Source organism: Macaca thibetana, chromosome 6 (assembly GCF_024542745.1).
Source record: "Macaca thibetana thibetana isolate TM-01 chromosome 6, ASM2454274v1, whole genome shotgun sequence".
Lineage (NCBI taxonomy): Eukaryota > Metazoa > Chordata > Mammalia > Primates > Cercopithecidae > Macaca > Macaca thibetana.
The window spans coordinates 115,630,003-115,653,530 of record NC_065583.1 but is presented as its reverse complement, the minus strand read 5'-3'; the positions used below and the strand labels follow the sequence as shown (position 1 = coordinate 115,653,530).

The 23,528-nt window shown below is 42.3% G+C and overlaps 1 protein-coding gene and 1 long non-coding RNA gene across 3 annotated transcripts in view; one reads left to right on the top strand and one right to left on the bottom strand.

Annotated features, from left to right (window-relative positions):
* Positions 1-1,035: 1,035 nt before the first annotated feature.
* On the bottom strand, positions 1,036-18,719 carry LOC126956674 (uncharacterized). Its single transcript, XR_007726449.1, has 2 exons — positions 18,293-18,719; positions 1,036-4,357 (listed from the first exon to the last, which is right to left on the bottom strand). It is a non-coding gene; the product is annotated as an uncharacterized LOC126956674 (long non-coding RNA).
* A 92-nt stretch (positions 18,720-18,811) lies between these two features.
* The window catches only part of RNF180 (ring finger protein 180), a 235,804-nt gene continuing 231,087 nt past the window's right edge, over positions 18,812-23,528 (top strand). Inside the window, exon 1 of one of the 2 annotated variants that reach the window (XM_050793758.1) lies at positions 18,812-19,002. The gene's annotated coding sequence lies outside the window, so the exon portion shown is untranslated. Of the gene's footprint in view, positions 19,003-19,230; positions 19,255-23,528 lie in introns of those variants that run through there. The other variant, XM_050793750.1, reaches the window with a different exon arrangement.

Below are 23,528 nucleotides of genomic sequence, written 5' to 3'. Positions count from 1 at the left end.
CCAGAGACAAGGGCTTCGCAGAGGGGATGACATTTAAACTGAGTATTAAAGGTTATGTAGAAATATTTTTAGTTTAACAAGAGGATTTGGGAAGACATAACAAGCATACCCTAACACTGCCAGTATTTGCAAGTGTGCTTATTTGCAATTGTGCTCCCAATTGTTGCTGCTAGCAGCTATTATAATTGTGATGAAATAAGGAGAAAAAAAACAGGTGAATTTAATTCATAACAGTCATGCCGCATGAAAAACAGATAAATACAGCTAGAGCTATATGTTTTACAACAGTTCAAATAGAGAAAAGTAATAGGACAATAAAGTCATCACATGGCAAAATGGGCATTTAAATGTCGAAGCTGCACTGAAGTCAGAACCATGTTCAGGTTGCAAGTGATAAGAACTTCTGCCACATTGAACTGATGTTCTTAATCTGACCTCATCCAGTTTCATGACTCTAAGTACCATTTTTAGGGTGTGTCACCAAACATTGTATCACTATCCTAGTTTTCTCCTCTGATCTCCTCTTTGGTATATGTCCAACAAGCATCTCAAACTAAACATTTCCAAATAATAACTTTTGTTCTCTCTACCTTTACTCCTCCAACCTGGCCTTCCCAGAGACTTCTCCATCTCAATAAATGACTTCAGCTATTAAATTTCTCAGCCACCCAGTTATCCTTGAGTCCTCTCTTTTATATCCCTCATTCAATCCATCAGCAAATCTTCTGTCTTCAAAATGCACCCAGAACTGGACCATATCTCACTACCTCCATTTTACCATGCTAGTCTGAGTCATTGTTACTCCTTGCCTCCTAATATGTCTCTCTGCTCATCCTCCTCGCCTCCTAATATGTCTCTCTGCTCGTCCCTTGCCACACCTATAATTTATTATTCATGCAATCTTCAGAGTGATCAGTGTAAATATGCATTGCCACATATCCCCTCTATTCAAAACTCTCCAATAGTTTCCAGTCTGATTCAGATATATTTGTCTCTCTGTGTGTTTGCTCCCATCTCTGTGTGTGACTCTGTACATTGTCTCTGTATTTGTGTCTCTTTTCTCTGTGTATGTCTGTGTGTGTGTGTCTGTCTGTGCCTGTCTATGACTGTACATATGTATCTGTGTGTGTCTGTCTCTATTCTCTGCATTTGTTTGTGGGTGTGTGTCTTTGCATGACTCTGCATGTATGTATGTGTCTCTATGTGTATCTCTGTGTGTGTGTCTGCGTCTGTGTATACATACATATATGTATGTGTATGTCTATACGTATGTATGCATGTATACCTATGTATAAAATTACCCATCTGGCCCTGTGTGCTCTGCCCTCTCCTGTCTACACTCAGCTTTCTGGCCTATGCACTACTCTCCCTCTCAGTCACTGCTGCAGTGCGGCAGCCACACGGCCGGCTTGATGTTCCTCAAACATTCCAACAGCCTGTTGCCTCAGTGTTTACTGTTCTCTTTGCCACTTCCTTCATGTGCTTTACATCTCAGGGAGGTCTTCCCTGACCTTATCTAAAATTTAAATGCCCCTTCCCCACTCCATATCTCCATTCCCAGCTATATTGCTTGTGTAATCTTGGATTTACTTTTTCCTGTTATGTATGTCTTGTATGTCTCCTCCCGACTGTTCAATGAGCGCACAGATTTTTGTGTGTTTCACTCACCACTGTATCTGCAGTGCCTCGTATTTCTTCCACACAGGATCTTCTCAATAAGTAGTATTTAATTTTTTTAAATGCAGCTTTTCATTACACACTAGCATCTGGAAAGGCATGCAATTCTATTTCCAAAATTCATTACAAACATTTGCTAAACATTCAGGCCAGAAGGGGGCAGCAAAGCTTCACCAGCCCAGCAACCGGCCATCATGCTGGGTCAGCAATTCAGAGGGGCAACTAACGGAAAATTAGGCAAAACAGCTTTCACCAGGGAGTCTGAGCTGAAGGAGGTAAGGCCAGAGAACTCAGCTGGTTAGCACTGCGCCCTGGCTGAAAAACAGAAAGACAGATAGGAAGAGACAGAAAGGCAAGGCTTGTCCAGGAGAATGAGACCCACATTAGAGGTTCACAGAATGAACATTCAGGTGGTCAGGGAACTTAATCAGGTGCCAGAAAATTTGGCATATTATCTCAGCAAACTCACGCAAACCTTTTGGCAATGTCTACAGGGAGGTTTCCCTTTCAGATAACAAGTCTATTTATCATTATAGCTAGAATCCGGTAGCCAAAATACACCTACCCCTATTAAGACAGGAGATTTATGCCAGTCCTAACAAGTGTGTCACCAAGAAGACAAAAATAAGTCAAGTACAATCCCTATCCTCTTGAGGATTACAATCCACGGCAGAAAATATATGAAAGCTAATAATTAGCTTTCCCTGAGGGCCATGTTTCTTTTCGTAATTGCACTGCCACATCTCATACTTTGTTAAATAAAAATAAAGATGGTAAGTGCTTTGGTCTAGGTTGCTGCAGTAGAAAGCCAGATGTAGAAGGAACTGTGAGTCTACCTCTCATGCAGGCCTGAGTCTGGAGTGTGGTCCTCCTGTGGGGTTGCACTTACTCTGGATTTTTCCAGAAAGACTGTCTATAGGTGCCTCCATGCTGTGTTCCTGTGAGGGAAGCCCCAGCTGTGTAGCTGAGTCTGTGGTGGAGTGCCAGAGGGGAACAAGGACCCGTTCTCCAAGCCCCTTCACCATCACAGAGGCTGCCTGCCTGATGGGGTAGAGATGCAGACTTTCCCTACTGCACCCAGCACTGCAATTGTGTCTCTGCTGTCAGAAACTAACCACTAGCAGAAAAATCTGGAACTTGAGGCCTGCTTTTCAGATTCTTTTGTTCTATGGGGTGATCCCTTGATGTGCTGCTCTTCCCCTTCCCCTAGGGATGGGGCTTCCTGAGAGCTGGACTGCTGTGATTGTTATTGCTCTTCTGGGTCTAACCACCCAGTGGGGCCACCAAACTCCAGGCTGGTGCTAAGGAATGGCTGCAAAGAGTCCTGTGATGTGGTCCGTCTTGAGGTCTCCCAGCTGTGAATACCGGCACCTGCTCTGGTGGAGGTGGCAGGAGAGTGAAGTAGATTCTGTGAGAGTCTTTGGTTGCAGATAGGCTTAGTGTGCTGGCTTTCTTGAATGCTGATTATGCTGGTGGTGAAGTTTTCATGTGGACAGACTCAGGGCCTCTGGTTAGCCAGGATACTGCAGGTGGTGGTATTAACTGTTGTTTTCTCCTTCCTGGGAGCAGGGTCATTCTGTCATGAGTTGCTGTAAAGGCCTGAGTTGGTTGGCCTTTAGCCAGGAGATGGTGCTTTCAAGAGAGCACCAGCTGTGTTATTAGTAGTTGGATATAAGCCTCCCCTAAGTTGACCAGGTTAGGTACTCTGGTTACTCAGGCAATGGATGGGATGATAAAGCTCTAAAGTCTGAGCTCAGACTCTCCTCTGGTGGGCTTGCCATGCCACTGTGGGGATTGGGAGGGTGGTTCTCAGACCAATGAGGTTATGTTCCAGAGAGGAGTAGTACGGCTGACTCTGCTTAGCAGTATTGTTCACCAGGTAGGTGGGGAATAGCTCGTAGCAAAAGGTCTCAACCATCTCCCATGCAGTTGGCAAGGCTGGTCTCGTTCCCACAATGTCCAACTAACAATGCCAAGTTTAGATCCAGGCAGCTTGCTCTCCTGAAACTCAGACCTTGCCCCAGGCCATAAACTACCCCACTTAGCAAGGAAGCACTGCTTTCAGGCCTTGCCCCTCCCCATCTGCCAACAAAGTTGGCTGTAACTCCTGCTCTTGTATCTGCAGCAGTTCCCATTCACCCCCAGATTCTGTCAAAAAAGTTAGTGCCCAGTTAAAATTATTGCAAAATTCAGTTGGAAGCTTCTGAGACCCTGTGACCCTTCCCTAATTCTGCTGAGTGCCTTCCCTGAGGACTCCTGTGAAATACAATCAGGGATGGCTTCCCTGTGCTCAAGCTGAAGGATGGGAGTGCCTACAAGGTTCTTCCCATTGTTGCTTTTACTTTTATATTTCGCACAGCTCCCTAAATCCATTCCAGCTCTAGATAAGGTTAAATCCTTTTCTGGTGATCTGTATTTTCAGATTCCCCAGTGGGAATATGTGTTTGAAGGCAGGTTTTCCCCCTTTCAGACTATGGAAACTCAATAGTTGTTCATCTGTCTCATGGAATCTGCAGTGACGCGTGCTTCTTTCAAAGATCTGTGAATTCTTTAGGTTTTCCCGGTATGCTCCTGCAGTGGTTCTTGGAGCAAAAGTTCACGGTGTGAATCTTCACATGCCATACTGTCCATCCGAATAGGAGGTACATGTTAGCACTATCTTCTGTCCAATATCTTCCCCCTGTGAAAGGAAATTAAATGTTGACACCCCAAATTCATTTAGCCAGAGGGAAAAGTCAAGCTAGGAACTGGGTCATGCAAACCTGTCTCCACCTTTTGATTCCTAAATAAAATAGCTACAAGATGAAAAGCTACCCACCTTCCCCATGTTTTGCCAACAAGGAAATTCCTGGTGAGCTGTTACAACTTCACCATGGCAATGCTAATTGATAGCTTATCTTGACAGGTGCAGTCACCCAGGCTGCCAGACACAAATGTGTATCAGATTGTTCCCCTACCCCATTTTGTCTGTATTATCTTATGTAAGATGCAGATTCCCCACATTTTTCCTTTGCCCCTTTCGTTTAAGTGAAAACTGTGTGCTTCTCAATATCCTGCCCTTTCCTATTTAAACTTGGAAAAATCATCTTCGGAGAAAGGCATAGACCTGTCTCCTGTAAGCGTCCTTAACTTTGGTGAATAAATCTCCAAAAATGATTAAGACTTGTCTCATCATTTTCTTTGACCCCCTCATCATGACTTTTCTATAGGCAAAGGTAAGGACAGGGATAGTCATATCCCCTCCAATAGTCCTTTAGGTCTCATGCTAAAATATCGAGAGGAGAATGAGAGGATTCGGCACAAGAAAAAGGAACAGATGATAAAATATTGTTGTTTCATCTGGGCCAAGGAACCCATCCTCAAACCTGCTATCTTCTGGCCAAAATATGGATCAGATGAGGATTGGGTCTGTCAACTTTTAATTCAGTATGTGAATGACAAAATTCCCATTTCGCAGGGATTACTTTTTCAACGTTTCTGTGGCTTTATTGCATCCGTGACAAATCTGAGCCCCATGGATTACCATTTCAGCTCTTCTTTCATGACACCTTCATTCCTTTTGCTCTTTGTCCTGTGACCATGCTCACTGTTCCAATCCTGAACTTCATGTAAATCACATCAATTTACTGTTTTTGTTTCTCTTCTTGGGTTGCTGATCATTTTTAAGAAAATCTCAAAACCCACCTACACATTTCTGCCATCATTCAAGCCTCAGCTGGCTCCCTCTGACATTTCATAATCTTTGATTTTGTACTCAATTAACTACACATTCACCACTTATACTGAACATTTTTTATTTTTGCCTGTCAAATGTCCATTTCCATTTGTTTTTTTTTTTTGTTTGTTTGTTTTTTTTTTGTTTTTTTGAGACGGAGTCTCGCTCTGTCGCCCAGGCTGGAGTGCAGTGGCGCGATCTCGGCTCACTGCAAGCTCCGCCTCCCGGGTTCACGCCATTCTCCTGCCTCAGCCTCCCGAGTAGCTGGGACTACAGGCGCCCACAACCGCGCCCGGCTAATTTTTTGTATTTTTAGTAGAGACGGGGTTTCACCGTGGTCTCGATCTCCTGACCTTGTGATCCGCCCGCCTCGGCCTCCCAAAGTGCTGGGATTACAGGCGTGAGCCACCGCGCCCGGCCTTATTTCCATTTGTTTTGATAACAGCACCCCGATATTCCTTTGGGTAACTACGCCTATGTCACTTTCAACCTTTGTGGTCTGAGTAGGGGACTGATTCCCTTCTACCCATACACACAGTTTTATGGGTAAGCAAATGATATGCAAAAGACCAACTTGCTAGTTCTTTCTCTCTGGGAATGAGCATGTGGTCCAAGTCTCTACTGGAAGCTCAGTTCCAGAACTTTGCATAGGGGTTGCTAAACTGGTTGAATTTAAACCTGGAGCTACTAGTGGCCACTCTTGCCACTGTATAAACTGATTCTGCCTAAAAAGGAAGCCAGCACAGAGAAATAGAGGGAAAATGGTGAAAACATATTGCTGATGGTATCATTTTGTTGTTAAGAACAAATAGTTCCCCTTCAAAGGGTTTCAATTCCTAGTTATTTGTTCTATTCTAAAAGGTAATCATACCCATTCATCTATCAGCCCTCCCTATCTCTGCTATGCCCAAACACTCCATGATGTACCAGACCTGTCCTTCCCATCAAACGCCCACCCTTGCCTCCTTTGATGGTATCCAACAGTATCCTAGATTACCCTAGATTGGAGTGAGCCTAGGTTGTACAGTCCGACCCCAGCTCACAGTGGGAGAACACAGGAACAGGGTCTGAGTTATGGATTAAAAATCTCCTGCTCTCCTTTGTTTTGTGTGCTCTCCCTTGCCTCTGCCTTGCATGCAAGAGGCACCCTTCTATAGAAGTAAATTTCCTTGCTGAGAAAACTTTTGCCTGAGTGCTAGTTTCACTTTGTGGCACCAAATCTTTGTTTCTAACAATTTGGGGGCCTGCCCAGGATTCCCATTTTCCTCTGGGGAAGGGGTCTCTGGTCATCTCCCATGGGGAGATGCATCCCACTGCCTCCTTACAGTGGTCTCAGGGGCTAGAGATACAGCCACCACCCGCTGTGATGAATAAACCCGGACTCTCAGCAATGTGGGAAGGGCAGGCTTGCATACAAACACCATGGTGACCAGATAACTTCGTGCACAGCCCAAGGTAAGAAAAGCTGCAGAGGGGCAGCGAAGTATTTCCTTGGTAGTCGAGATATCTTGAGGTTGAAAGTGTGCGTAAATGATCACTGCTTGTGGTGCTGCTTGTGTGAATGGTGATAAGCACTACTGTTGTGTGGGGTGAGTGGGTTCTATCTGTGGTTCTGTGGTCACTTCATATGGCTTAGGGTGGATCCTGCCATGGGGCTTATATCAGCATGTCAATGCTAAGAGGGATCTAATTTCCCACAAGGGAAGTGGCCAGATAGGACGAAGCAAATGGAAAGGAGTGCTAGAAACCTCCAGTAAGGGGCGTGAGCCTCTAGAGAAAAGGGAAGGCAAGAGATCTCTAGTAAGAGAGGTTGGACCACACACACACTCAAGGGAGCATCCAAAACCTCCAAGATTGGAAACACTCCTAATACAACAGGCAAAGGTAAGGAAGAGGATAGTCATATCCCCTCCAATAGTCCTTTAGGTCTCATGCTAAAATATGGAGAGTAGAATGAGATGACTAGGCACAAGAAAAAGCAACAGATGATAAAGTATTGTTGTTTCATCTGGGCCAAGGAACACATCCTCAAACCTGCCATCTTCTGGCCAAAATATGGATCAGATGAGGATTGGGTCTGTCAACTTTTAATTCAGTATGTGAATGACAAAATTCCAGTTTCGCAGGAAGAAAGAGACTATGCTGTCTGCTGGAGAAAAGAACCTGTTCTCCTCTTTCCCTTAAAGAATGCAGGGGAAGGATCAGATTTCACACTCCCCAAAGTAGGCGTAGTAAAACCAACTGCTAGGCAGAGGACTCCCAACTCCTGGGATTCTCTAAACCACCTTCCCCTGTTTAATTCTCCCCTTCTTGACCTGTCCACTTTGTAGGCAGCTGCTGTTGCCCCGGACCCAGTCCCGGATCCTTCTCCTACTCCTATTGTTCCTCCCCCTTATAAGTCTGACTCTTGGGAATTACCGCCACCCCATGAGCCTGCTCCTTGTCAGCCTAAGTATCCTTCCCTAAAGGGACTGCAACATGAAGTAGAGCAATATAAAAAAGATATTCAAAATCTTCCTTTCCCCTCTACCTCTAAGGAATCAGCTCCAACTATCTTTCCTTTGAGACAGGTGCCCCAAGGAGGAGGAGCTATTGGCTTTGCAAATGCTCCTTTGACTAATTCAGAGGTTCGAGGTTTAAGAAAAGAACTTAAGCCACTGCTAGATGACCCATATGGGGTAGCAGACCAAATTGATCAATTCCTAGGTCCCCAGTTATACACCTGGGCTGAATCAATATTCATCCTGTGTATCTTCTTCTCAGGGAAAGAAAGGGCGATGATTTGCAGGGCTGCTATGACAACTGGGGAATGTGAACACCCTCCCAGCCAAAACGTTCGTGCAGCAGACCAGAAATTCCTGGCCCAAGATCCTCAATGGGAAAATAACAATGCAGTACACTGAGAACACATGAAAGATCTTAGGGAAATGATAATTAAAGGAATTCAGGAGTCAGTGCCCCTCACTCTGACTCTTTCCTGAGCCTGTGACATACAATAAGAAAAAGATGAAGGCCCCATGAAATTTCCAAAAAGACTAAGGGAACAAATGAGGAAATATGCAGATTTAGATCCAGAAGACCCTCTCAGGCAAGGAATGTTAAAGCTACATTTTGCCACAAATAGCTGGCCAGACGTAGCAAAGAAGTTGCAGAAACTAGAAAACTGGAAAAACCAGTCCATAGAGGAACTCCTAGGAAAAGCCCAAAAAGTACATGTGAGGAGAGATGAAGAAAAGCAAAAACAAAAACCGAAACTTATGCTATCCACCTTCCAACAGATGGCTTCAAGCCTGTATGTTTCTAAACAGAGACTCCAGTCAGGGCAGGAATTATAAAGGGTCCAAACCCCTGTTTAGAGGACCCAAGCCTCCAACTAGGGGACCCGGACCCTCAGTTACCAGGCCCTCTAAAGAGTATGGGGGAGCAAGGTCAAAGAATCCCAAAACTGAGGGAAAGGAAGAACTCAGGATAGGTGCTTCAAATGTGGAAGAGCAGGCCACTTCAAAAGAGAATGCCCCCAGTGGGAAAAGGAAAAAGAAATTGTTCCACTCATGGCATTCGAGGAGGAATAGGGAGGCCAGGGGCTCTGTCCTTTCCATCTCAAGTACCACCAAGAGCTCTTGATAAATTTAGAGATGGGACCCAAACATGAGCTATCACCTTTTTAACAGATTCAGGGCTGCTGGTTCCTTTGTTTGCTATTGGCCCTCTAATATAAACTGCTCATTAGAGGAACTTCTCATCTTAGGGGTGAAAGGAGAAGGATTTAAAGCCAAAGTTTTAGAAGAAACAGAAGTTAAATACAAAAATCAATCAGCCAGTATTAAATTCCTGCTAATCCCTGAAGCAGGAACAAACCTGTTAGGAGACCTGATATTAAAACTAGGCATAGGCCTACATGCCTGCCCTGAAGGATTTTTCACTTCATTGAACCTGCTCACTACCACAGAAAAAAGTTACATTCATCCCAATCTGTGGTCAAAAGAAGGGAACTGAGGGAAACTAAGAATGCCCCACAATTCATACAAAGTTGAAAACCCCTGGGGAAAGCAGAAGGCAATATCCAATTCCTCTAGAAGGCACCATAGGCCTGAAAACTGGGACTGAAGGTCTTATTCAGGATAAGTTACTTGAACCCTGTATGTCTCCATATAATACCCCATATTACCTGTAAAGAAATCAGATGGGTCATATCAACTAGTAAAAGACCTCCAGGCCATTAACCAAATAGTCCAAACCATTCACCCTATTGTCCCCAATCCATATACTATCCTCAGCAAGATTCCATATGACCATCGGTCGTTTACAGTAATAGATTTAAAGGATGCCTTTTGGGCATGTCCCTTAGCTGAAGATAGCCAAGACATACTAGCTTTTGAATGTGAAGATCCTCAGTCAGGGCAGAAGCAACAATACTGCTGGGTGGTCCTGCCCCAAGGATTTACAAACTCTCCTAATCTGTTTGGCTAAATTCTTGAACAAATTTTAGGGAAGCTATCTGTCCCAGAGTCTATATGCATGCTCCAATATGTAGATGACATTCTTGTGTCTGGGGAAAGTCATAGAACAAGTATCTGATTTCTGCATCAGTCTTCTCAATCACCTGCAAGCGGAGGGATTACAGGTATCAAAGGGGAAGCTCCAATTTGTATAGCCTGAAGTCAAGTATTTAGGGCACTTGATAAGTGCAGGTAAGCGAAGAATAGGACCTGAAAGAGTCAAAGGAATTGTGTCCTTATCCCTGCCTAGTACAAAACAAGAGCTTAGAAAATTTTTAGGGCTAGTTGGATATTGCCGCTTGTGGATTGATTCATATGCTCTAAAAGCAAAGTCTCCGTACTCCAAGCTTACCCAAGAAAAACTTCGCCCCCTCCTTTGGGCCCCAGAGGAAGTCAATGAATTTAAAGAATTGAAACACTTACTCATAACTGCCCCTGTTTTAGCTCTGCCTTCCCTCAAACAACCATTTCACCTGTTTGTCAATGTAAATAGGGGAGTAGCTTCAGGGGTACTTACCCAAGAACATGGGGGCCACTGGCAGCCCATGGCCTTTTTGTCAAAAATTCTAGACCCAGTAACCTGTGGATGGCCCAAATGTATTCAAACTGTAGCGCCCACTGCTTTGTTGATTGAGGAAAGTAGAAAGGTAACCTTTGGGGGAAAATTAATTATTAGCACACCTCATCAAGTTAGAACAATATTAAACCCAAAGGCAAGTAGATGGCTTACAGGCTCAAGAATTCTAAAACAAGAAGCCATTCTATTAGAAAAAGATGACCTCACTCTCACCACTACCAGTGCCCTTAACCCTGCTGCTTTCCTAACTGGGAATCCAAACCCCAAAGATCCTGAACATGATTGTTTAGATCTCATTGACTACCATACTAAGGTTAGAATTGATTTAAGAGAAACCCCTTTTTAAACAGGAGGTCATCTTTTTATAGATGTCTCCTCCCCGGTGGTTGAAGGAAAAACACACAATGGATACTTTGTCATAGATGCAGTTCTTGCTGAAATAGAACCTGGAAGATTGCCAAATAATTAGTCTGCTCAAACTTGCAAATTGTGTTAAATCAGACTCTAAAATATTTACAAAAGCAAGAAGGTACTATCTATACCTACTCCAAGTACACCTTTGGGGTAGTGGACACCTTCGGAAACATTTGGACTGAGCAGAGCCTAATTAACAGCAAAGGGCAGGACCTTGCCCACAAATAATTAACTACTCAAGGTTTTTTTTTTTTTTTTTTTGAGACAGAGTCTCGCTCTGCCGCCCAGGCTGGAGTGCAGTGGCGCGATCTCGGCTCACTGCAAGCTCCGCCTCCCGGGTTCACGCCATTCTCCTGCCTCAGCCTCCCGAGTAGCTGGGACTACAGGTGCCCGCCACCGTGCCCGGCTAATTTTTTGTATTTTTAGTGAAGACGGGGTTTCACCGTGTTAGCCAGGATGGTCTCGATCTCCTGACCTCTTAAAAAGCTTACAATTACCAGAAGAAATAGCTATTGTGCATGTCCCAAGGCACCAGAAAAATTCTACCTTTGAAATCTGAGGAAATAACCTTGCTGATCAAATTGCAAAACAAGCTGCCCTCTCTCAAAAAGCACCTCTCTTCCACCTGACTCTCGTATTTCCCCACTAGCTGCAATCCCTATCTTCTCTCCTGCCGAAAAGGAAAAATTAGAGAAACTAGTAGCTAAGGAAAACTCAGAAGGGAGGTGGGCATTACCAGACCAAAGGGAAATGCTTTCCAAACCACTTATGGGAGAAATCCTGTCCCAACTACATCAAGGGACTCACTGGAGAACTCAAACTATGTGTGATGCAGTTCTCGGAGTCTATGGATGTATAGGAATTTATACCTTAGTAAGCCAAGTTGTGGACAGCTGCCTAATATGTAAGAAAACTAATAAACAGACCCTAAGGAAACAACCTTTTGAGGGCAGAAGCCCTGGATTAAGGCCATTTCAAAGTATTCAAGTTGACTATGCTGAAATGCCCCCACTAGGTAGCCTTAAATATCTAATGGTAATAGTAGACCACCTCACTCATTGGGTGGAAGCCATTCCCCTCCCCAGTGCAACAGCTAATAATGTGGTTAAAGTATTACTAGAGAACACAATACCTTGGTTCAGGCTACTAGAAAATACTGACTTAGACAATGCGACTCATTTTACTGCAATTATCATTAAAGGGCTTACTCAAGCTTTAGGAATCAAATGTGAATGTCATAACCCCTGGCATCCATCCTTATCAGGAAGAATAGAAATGATGAATCAGACTTTGAAGAATCCTCTAACTAAGTTAATTTTAGAAACTCTATTACCCTGGACTAAGTGTCTCTCCGTTGCTCTACTCAGGATCGGAACTGCCCCGCAAAAAGACGTTGGCCTATCCCCTTACGAAATGCTCTATGGGTTACCATACTTAAGCTCCACTAGTGATATTCCCACTTTTGAGACCAAAGATCAATTCCTTAGGAACTACATACTTCGTCTATCTTCTACCTTATCTTCCCTTAGGACTAAAGGTCTCAGCACAAACCCCACTTCTTGAGTTTCCAGTTCATCAGCACTGGCCCAGAGACTACGTCCTCATTAAGAGCTGGAAAGAAGAGAAACTTGAACTGTCCTGGGAGGGACCATATCTAGTGCTCCTAACAACTGAAACTGCAGTCTGAACCACCGAGAAAGGATGGACCCATCACACCTGAGTCAAGAAAGTGCCGCCCCCTCCAGGGTCATGGGCTATAGTCCCAGGGGAAAATCCTACCAAATTAAAGCTAAGGAAAGTTTAGCTCTCTTTCATTTATTCTATTACTCCTCTTCTTTCCTTGTTCTGTTGCTAGCCACCTCATTATTAATGCAACTAGATCAGACTCACCCCAAACCATGACCTTTGATGCTTGTTTAGTTATGTCTTGTGGGGATCTCCAAAGCCAGAGACAGCTTGCAGCAGCAGGGAAATATCTCTGCCCCATCCACAGCAGGTGCTTCTCCCATTTTGTCATACTTGGGAATGTGTCATTTGGACCACTCAATGTCAAGAATGGGTCCCCTCAGAGGATTTCCTGCTAGCAGTTCTAAAGCCCTATAATCATTTTACTAAAGGAAGTGCCCCTCCCAATTGTCAACATAACCAATGTAACCCAGTGCAAATTTCCATCACCATCCCAACTCTCCAAGATTCCTCCCCTACCCTGAACTGTTTTTATGGTATGGGAACAGATGTAACAGGAAAAGACCCTATAGGATTCTTCGAGTTGCACCTCATTACATCCTCATCCCTCACATTTCCACCACTATCCTCTTCTAAGGATCTTCTCCACCTAATGACAAAACCAACGTAGCTATTGTAGAAGTTAAAAATTTAAAACAAACACTGGCAATTGAAACAGGATACCATGATGCAAATGCCTGGATGGAATGGATTGAATATTCTGTTCGCACTCTAAATAAAAGCCACTATTACGCTTGTGCGCAAGGTAGGCCAGAGGCCCAAGTTATCCCCTTTCCACTTGGATGGTTTTCTGACCAGCCAGGCATGAGCTGTATGGTGGCTCTTTTCTAAGACCACACAGCCTGGGGTAATGAATTCTGTCAAATTCTCTCTCTGCTATTCTCTGAAGTTCAACATCCTGCAGGTCAGCCCCTGAGGGCCATCCAGCCTCCATCTCCAGATGCCAATTTTACCTCACATCTCTCATGACAGGGACATTTGGCGTTTCTTGGATACCTGAAGGGATGCAGTGAGTTTAAATATTTCCAATAGTTTACCAATCAGTCTGCCCTTGTTCATGCCCGTGCTGATGTATGTTGATATTTTGGTGGACCTCTACTGGACACTCTGCCAAGTAACTGGAGCAGCACTTGCGCTCTAACTCAACTGGCCATCCCTTTCACTCTGGCATTTCATCAACCAGAAAAAGGGAAACCACAACACCGTAAAATGAGAGAGGCCCCTCATGGATCTTTCATCTCTCATGTTTATATAGCTGCAGTTGGAGTCCCACAGGGGGTACCTGATAGATTCTAAGCCCAAGACTAAATAGCGGCAGGATTTGAATCATTATTTCCATGGCTAACTATTAATAAAAATGTAGATTGGATAAATTACATCTATTATAACCAGCAGCGATTACTTAATTACACTAGGGATGCTGTCAAAGAATTAGCCAAACAATTAGGGCCTACTAGCCAGATGGCTTGGGAAAACAGAATGGCCCTACATATGATATTAGCAGAAAAAGGTGGAGTTTGTGTTATGATAGGAACCCAATGCTGCACCTACATTCCCAACAATACAGTCCCTGATGGAACAATTACAAAAGCTTTACAAGGTCTTACCTCCTTATCAAATGAATTAGCCACAGAATCTGGGATAAACAACCCTTTCACAGGATGGTTAGGGAAATGGTTTGGTAATTGGAAAGCACTCATGGCCTCTACTATTACTTCTCTTGCAGCCACAATAGCTGTGTTTATTCCTGTTGGATGCTGCATTATATCCTGCATTCATGGACTAGTCCAAAGACTTATAGAAACAGCTGTTACCAGAACCTTCCCTAGTTCTTCCCAATCCTATACTAATAGATTCTTTCTCCTGGAAGAACAACAAAGCTGAGTCATATTAGGTAAGTTTGAATAACAAAACGTACAAATTCAAGAGCGGGAAATTGTTGTTAAGAACAAATAGTTCCCCTCTTCAGCGGGTTTCAGTTCCTGATTCTTTGTTCTATTCTAAAAGGTAATCTTACCCATTCATCTAGCAGCCCTCCCTATCTCTGCTATGCCCAAACACCTCAGGAGGTACCATACCTGTCCTTCCGGTCAAACGCCCCTTGCCTCCTTTGATGATGTCAACAGCAGCCAATCGGAATTAGCCTAGATTGTGTAGTCTGACCCCAGTCCACAGTGGGAGGACACAGGAACAGGGTTTGCATTAGGAATAAAAAAACTTCTGCTCTCCTTTGTTTTGTGTGCTCTCCCTTGCCTCTGCCTTGCATGCAAGAGGTGCCCTTCTATAGAAGTACATTTCCTTGCTGAGAGAACTTTTGCCTGAGTGCTAGTTTCACTCTGTGGCATTGTTTCTAACAATAAGAACACTTAGATCCACACATGCCACACGTGCCTGAAGCTATCATAGGCTTATCCATACAAACTAGTGAATATTTTCCTTGGGCCAATTTGAGTTAGGTTTCTGTCATTTCACTGAAATGAGTCCTAACTAACACACTTCTGGATGGAATGGATTGAGCAGTGCCTTAGGCGCTGTTTTCTTAAAGATTGTCATTAATACTAACAACAACAGCTGATATTTATTGAGTGCTTACTATATACCAGGTATCATTTTAAGCACTTTGCTTGAATAAAATCGTTAAAACCTCACAATAACTCTATGATGTTACTATTATTATCTCCTGTTTACAGGTGAAAAAACAGAGGAACAGAGATTAAGAAACTTGTCCTCAGGTTATACACTTGTAACTGGAAGATTTGACACTCAAGCCAGGGAAGAGTTCCACACCTGTGCTATTCTACACTGCCTCTAGAGTCAGCAAATCCAGTCGCCTTTTCTTATTCTCTTTAGCCTCTTTGCCCAGTTCGACTATCCATTTGCTCTTCAAACTTGCATAGAAAGCTTTAGCTTTCCAGTCCTTCTATTAGGAACTTCATTAGGTTTTCTTTTGCCCTGCCTCCTAAATCTAAGGTTTTCCTAATAATTCTCTACTCTTTTCTTGGTAATCTCACATACCTTTGTGCATTAACTCAAGCCTCTAATTTTGAACTTCCTGCTGTCTCCAAATAACCCAAATGTCCTGCTAGGGCCTCAAATGGCATGAATTGCATCACACAATGTTGAGTTTGTAGGAAGAAATTAAATTTTTATTATTATTTCAGCCTTGGTTGGACATTATAATTTATGCCAGAGGTTATAAAATCCAACCGTTAGGTAATAAGATTATTGACACAGGTGCTTTGGGAGGACTAAGGATTCAGCTAGCCATTATATCTGGTGTGATGAGAGATGTTAGTTAATATTTACATACTAATTACCTAGCAGTTAAAATAAATCTGTACTTATGTTGTATCTTATAATCATAAAGCTGAGTTTTTGTCTGTCTTTTTACTAAAATGTAAATGATCTTCCCTGAAATACTGAAAATAATACTCTTCATTTGTACCTTGGAGATGATGAATATTTGTTAAGATGTTTATTAAAGCAAAAAGTGTTTCTTCTCTTCTGGTTGTAAAATGACTGGAGAGGTTGTTTTTAGTTTATCACACCTGTGCAAATTAATTCCTCTCTAGGGTCATGGCTTCTCATATTTGGCCTTTCTTTAGAATCGTCTGATATCCCACACCAAGAAATTCTGATTCAATTGTACCAGAGTAAGAATAGGGCATTGGTATTTTCACAAGCACTCCAGGTTATTCCAATGTGCTTCCAAGCTTGAGAATCATTGCTCAGAAGGTACACTTTTTAGGGTTGCTCAATAAATATGGAACACCCAGTTAAATTTTACTTTTTAGTAACCAAACATTTTTAGCATGTTTTATACTAAGAATTAATTCACTGTTTATCCAAAATTCAATTTTAACTGGGCATCCTGTGTTTTTATTTGCCAAACTTGTAACTTTATCATTTATCCGAGTTCATCCCTGTGATTTCATCAGAAATAAGAGATTATATTACATTACTGAATCAGAAGCATCAAGACTATCATCTTGTCTTTCTTCTTTCAGGCCTGTTTGTAATAAATCTTGTACCTCCAAAAGTTTATTTCTTTAAAAAGGAAGCACTGCAAATTCAGCCAGGAGGCCAACATTTTCCTTTAGAAGTTGCCCACATTCTCCCTGTTGTGTGTTTCCCAGGTGGTTCCCTCAAAGGAAGGTCAAGTCTCTCTCAGGCTTCAAAGCTCTCTGACATTTCTTGCTGTCTCATCTTTCTGATTCTAGCTAGAGAATGTTTTCTGCTTTTAAAGGTTCATGTGATTAGGCTGGGCCTGCCTAGGTGATCTGAAATAGTCTCCCTATTTGGGTCAGTAACTTTTATTACATCAGTAAAGTCCCTTTTCTATATACTGTAACATCTTTACAGGATCCAGAGATTAGAATGTGGACATTTTGGGGGATACATTCTGCCTACTACAGTTGTTACGGATGGCACTTTCACTTCTCTCTTCGACAGATTCTCTGCCTATCCACTTTGTCATAGAATACATCCTCCAATTGCTTCCTGAGAAAGAATGCATGAAAATACTATTTAAACATTTGTATATTTGAAAATGTCTTTTTAGACCTCATACTTCATCAATTTCAAAATTGGAAATCATTTTTTCTCAGAATTTATCTTTTATGTTTCTGTCGAGAATCCAACGCCATTCTGATTTCTAAATCTTCATAAATCATCTCCTATTTTTTCCTCCATGAAAGCTATTAAGATCTCTCTGACTCATGTGGTTTGAAATTTCACAACTTTGTTATAGATAATTTTTATCTATTAAACTGAGAGCTCATGTGCTTCTATCCTTTAGTTCTGAGAACTGTTGTCCTGGTTTTCTGGTAATTATCTTTCTTCTCTTTTCTCTACTAGCTGTTAGATATTCCACCTTTCCTTGCCTAACTGCCCTGGCTACTGCCTCCACTATAATGTTGAATAGAAGTAGCGACAATTGACATCCTTGTCTTATTCCTGATCTTAGGTGAAAATGTTCATTCTTTCAAGATTAAGTATGATGTTAATTATGGATTTTTCATAGAGGCTCTTTATTAGGTTGAGGAAGTTTCCTTTTATTCCTAGTTGAAGTGTTTACATCAAGAAAGGGTGTTAGATTTTGTCAATTGCTTTTCCTTCATCTTTTGAGATGATCATGTGGTTTTTGTCATTTAGTCTACTAAAGTAGTGCTTACATTAATTTTGTATGTTACACTAAACTTCCATTCCTGAGATAAATCCTACTTGGTCATGTTGTATAATTTTTTTTAAATGTTGCTGGGCTTGGCTTGCTAGTATTTTGTTGAGGATTTTTATGTTACTATGCATAAGGTATATTGGTCTGTCGTTTTCTTGTGATGTCTTTCATTTTGTTCTTTATTTCCTTGTATTTCCAGATGGGAAGTCACTGTATACAGCCCTAATCTTAGGACAAGTTTCCAAATAAGCCACTTTAGGCAAATAAAAATTTCTGTATCTAGCAGAGAAACAAAGCTATATATTCTTTTGAGGTTCCCTCCTAGCTTCCTTCCCTCTCCTCAAGCCAACAAACTTGTTTTTTATATTCCAAATATTATTTATAGTCGTTTGATCATCTATGAGGCACCTGCAAGTCAACATTTACTGCAAGCGGCCCCCTCACTCCCTAAATAAGCAGTTTTGATTTAGCTCCAGTCATCAACTCACCTCCCAACTGTAATTTATCAAGCGTAGTGTCAGTCAGGTGCACTTCAGTGGTTAATCTCCTTGCACACCGGTGGAACTTTAGGCACAAGAAGGTAAGCAACGAAGATAGTGATACACAAAGGGAAAACTAAATCCAGGTAGTGATATACAAAGGGAAAGATAATGATATACAAAGGGAAAACTAAACCCAGCTTAGAAAGTCCTAGGAATGGGGATGGGTGGCTGGGACGCCGGCCTAAGATTTTAGCAGGGAACAGACCCAGCAGTTGGATGGGATCTCTGAACTCCAGAAAAGGCCGAGTGAGGACAAGGAAGACCACACTGATAATTTCTATGGCTCTGGTAAGGGGATGACAAGGGAGAAAAACCTTCCCACGGTTCCGTCTGGCCCGCGGCGCTCGTCTGCCTGCGCGAGGTCAAAGCCCGGCGCCGCCCACGCGCGGCTCAGGTGGGAACCCGCAGAGGTGGGGTGAGCAGGGCAGCTGGCGGCGGCGGGCTAGCGCCGGGGCGCCACGTCCGAGGCCGCGGGGTCAGGGCTGCCGGCACAGCTAGAGCGCTTTCCGCGGGGTTTGGCTCCTGTCGCTTCCCGTCTCGCAGAACCGGCATCGCCGCTGCTGCCGGAGTCGCAGCGACTCCTCAGAGCCTGGCTGCTGGCGGCCGGGAGCGCCGGGAGGGGGCGCGAAGCCGGAGGCTCCGGGACGTGGACACAGGTAAAGGCCGGCGGGTCGGAGTCGGGCGGAGCGCGGCGGCGGCGCCTCTCGGAGGGGCCTGGCCTCGGCCGGGCCCTGCCCAGCCGCGGTGGCCCGGGTCTCCACGTTGGCCCAAGCGGGGACGTGCCAAGGGGCTGGGCTAGGGCTGCCGCTGGCCTGGCCGCCTCTCGCCCGGGCCTCCGGTGACGCGGCGGCGGCTTAACTTTCGCACCTGAGACTCTCCGAGCGGCCTCGGGGCGCGCCCGCCTTGAGGTTGGAATCACACGGGGTGGAAAAAGCTGAGCCCTAGAACGCGAGGCGCCGGAGGCGTGGCGGAAGAGGCCGGGGAGGGTAGGGTGGGTGCCAGGGGTCCAGTACTGAACACTCTCCAGGTCTGAGGTGGGGAACTGCGTCCTGTTTAATTTCGGAGCTTGTGGGGACCACACACGCCCTTCCACGGCCAGTGCCTTCCGCACGGATCCACTTTCCTTTGTCTGGTCCATTTCAGTATTGGCGTCGCAATTGCTTTTGTTGCAGCCTTGGGTCCGGAGTGTACGACTTTCTACTAGGCAGAGGTCATAAGCTCTGAAATGCATCCGGGCGGAGGTGGGGAGATTGTCCTTTGGTGGGAAATTACTAGTGCTGCTATGAGCACTAACACGTATATACTACCTTGTTTTTTTTTTCGAGATAGTGCTCATTATTTTCGTAGCATCTAAGTGCTTTCGTAAGTGCAGCTGTGAGAGCTTTCATTAGTTAACTTCAAAGGTGCATTATGCGGACAGGTTACTATTATCCCATTTTATAGACCAGACAGCTGAGGCATCCAGGAGGAAAAGTGATTATATCAAAACTAAGCAGTCAGTCCTTGTGGAAGCTGTGATTAGAACTTGTCTGACTAGAGTTGTCCTTGGTCCAGTTGGTCTCTTAGCCTCAAACAAAATTTAGCGGTCAAAGATGGACGATCTGATGCTCATTGTATTTTTATTTACTAATTGTTAAAATCTTTCTTAAAAAATAGAGTCGAATCCTTTCAGACTCCTGTTATAGTACCCCTAAAAGTGATACTTGAAAGATCATAATCACTCTGGTTTCAAATGAGTGGTATCATTTGAGTCGTGGAAAGAAGTAAAATTCCGTTGTCTTTTATCTGTCAAACTTTCATCTCCTGTATAAATGTAGTGCCACTGGCAGCCCGAAGATACTTGGTGACAATAGCAGAGACTCTAAATATTTAATAAGTAGAATCGAGGAGGCGAGCTGTTAGATTTCCCGAAATATTTGAGCAGCAAGTTTTTTCTCATAAAGAATAAAAATTTTAGGAGGATAGTCATTTGAATTACTTTAATGAAAATTATCTCGTAATTGTGTGCGTGTTACGTTGTACTTTATCTCTCTGGAACCATAAAAAATTTAGCAGTTTCCCTAGGGTTTGCTCTTCGTTTTGTCAATGGTATTTTGTTAGTCCATTTTTCTTCCTCTCTCATTTTTTATGTGTTTGGTTTTTCAAATGAAGATTTTTTTCTTCAAAGATTCAAAAAATAATATTGAAAAAAACAAGCTTGCTTTCTTGATAACATAGACTTAATGAGCACTTTTTTGAGTGTGTCTGAGGACCGACACCAGCCTCTTTAATAAGCACCTCATGAAGCAGGAATTCTTCCAGGCAAGAATGCAATACATTAATCATTTTAATCTATTTCTGTAATATTTTATGACATAGCTACCTGAATAATAATGCTTTTTACTCTTACAATGTCTTTTCATCAAGGAGCATAAAGATTAAAAATTTCGCTTAAATTTTGCTAACTACATAGTACAAGGGGGCAGTATGCTTAGACTTAATTGTTGCTTTCGTGGAATAAACACAATTCTCTGTCCCTTATACCACCTCCATTTGGCCATCTGAAAAAAGGATGGTGATCTGTCCTTCCCTTCATAGGGATATTTGGGGAATTAATGAAGTAATATCTCGAAAGCAGTTTGAACTCCACGGAAGAAAGCAGCTTTGTAACTTTGAAATGTGATTGCAGAGTCTTGAAACATTTTCCCTCCTTAAACATGCTGCTGTTTATATTTTTAGAGAGTGGTCATTCCAAGTAGTCACCTCAGGAGGCTAAACACGTAGTGCTGCTGCCATTCATAATTATTTTGTATTTTTTGAAATTTCTAGTCAGTTTACAAGCAAAATAAAAACATTTCATGATAACGATCATAAACACTTGTTTTTTTCTATTTTTTATCAAAAATCTAATTCAGCTTGAGTACCTGTTTTCTTTGCTAAATTTGGCAGAATGATTTCTACATGGTTGTAAAACTCAATTCTACCTTCAAGATTTTACCACTATTAAGGATATTTAAAGGATTGTCCTGATGGCTACGAAGGCAGTTTCAAAAGGGCAGTTTAAAAATAGTTTAAAATAATGACAGACATTATTAGAATAAGTTTGCAATCTTCCCAGAAGTCTACTACAAAGGGGACAATGCTTACCTGTAGGCTGAAGTTCTGTGCGTATGTGTACGTTTGTATGTAGTCTCTATTGTAACCCATCAATTATCTCTTTTCATCACATTGATTTCTTAGAAATTATGTATTTTACTTACATATTAAATAGAGTACATTAAGTAGATCACATCATACTGGAACAGTGTTAGATTGGGAGTATATTTCATAGAGAAGTTTGAATTTCACATAAATTTAAATTTAAATCTTTGTAACAATTTTGAATACTAAAATGTGGCTCCATATTATATGTTTTGAGTGTAATACAGCCGAGGCAATATAGCCTCAAAATATAAAATTGCTATTTTCAAAAAAAGTTATTAAGTTGTGTGTGCAACAGACTTTCCTGACCACACCAATGTCAAAATAAAAAATTTTGACAAATTAGTTTAAATATCAAATTGGTTTTTATTAGCAATTCTCAAATTGGGTAGCATCTCATTCCATAAAATAGAATTCCATGCCTTAGGCATGGCAGAATAGTTGGTTTTTTGTAAGGTGGGAACAAGGAAACAGAGTAATTTTTAAAAGTCTGTTGGTTAACATCAGATTACTTAAGGTTACTTTTAAGTGTTAAAGCAGAAGGGACTACTTACGCCAGCTCAGGTTTACTAACCCCTTTCCTGTTGCAGTGAATCTCCTGTTTTCAGGAAAAACTAGTTTGGTCTTTGACCTACTTCCTTAAAGTTTCAGTTTGATTATGTGGCACTGAGCATGAGTGACTCCCTTTTGGTTTGATCTCTTGGGGCCTAGTGGAGGAGCTCCGTCTAAAACAACGTCCTGTTGTAAATTTTTATTTAACAATTCTATCCTTTCAGTAAGCTTTCACCTAAGTGAGAATGTGACCAAAACTTAGGGCATTAATGCTACTGTCAGTTACTATCATTCTGGGTTTTCAGTCTCAACATGTCACTAATAGGTTAGGTGTCCTCATTATCATAGGTTTCTTTGAGTTTTTATCATATCAGCTGGAGAGAGATCATTGACATTCAGCAGATTGCTGCATGCAGTCATTTAAAACTTTTGAGAGAATGCAGCACACTAGGGAGACTGCTGTTATGACTATCAGAAAGATAATACCAAGAGTTTGGAATGTGCTCCTTAATCAAAGTTCCCATGAACCAAACCAACTAAAATTGAACAGATCAAAGAATGAGACAATGAATCCACTCATTTTAACCAAGTAGCCTGTTCTTTAATTTTTTTTGCAACTGAGTCTCTATAATACCGGAATTTATCTGTGTGCAACAATAAGTGTTACCAACTGCAAAGACTCCTCTCTCTTTGACCAGTAGAAATCTAGAGCAATTCTGTTAATATCTAGTATAACTTTAACAAGAGAATTCAAAGAAGTCTTGTGCAGCTATAGCATTGCAGTAGAATCTTCTATAGAGGCTATTGTGAGGGATAAATTATAATCAGTGCTTTGTTTGTATTACTCCAAGCCATAGGAAAAGGGACCTAACAAAGCCCATCCAAAAGGGTTAATGCATCTTGGCAGTGTTGTCTTTACTCTATGACATAGGTTAGGAGGAGTGAGCCAGTGTTCCACTTCTGGATTATGGAGTGAAAACTTACCATTAAGATTTTTAGCCTACATTGGCCCTTCATCCTTTACCTGTGTATAAGGTTGGCCACAGAATTATCCACAAATAATGATATACCCTGTGGGTGCACATGAAGACTGCTTTCCAGTTCTGTTGTTCATGGATATATTGCTTGGAATGGTGGATTTAGCAGTTTCTAGCCAAGAAGCTGAAGCAGAATTTATAAGTTAGAATAACTGTAATATGTTTGCACATAAGTCAGTTTGCAAGAAACTCTATTCAGGCTTTTGGTACAATCCTGTCTTATGATACACTCATTTGGACTTGGTTCTTGTATCCCATGACTGGATTAAATTAAAACAGGGAGAGAGAACAAATGGATCTAGAAATCTGACTCTATAATAGGGACAATTTGAACAAGCAGTTGTGTTAGGGATGTTTTTAAGTTAGCCACTGAGTGGACTAAAAGATATTTTAAGTTATGTAAAGATTTGGGT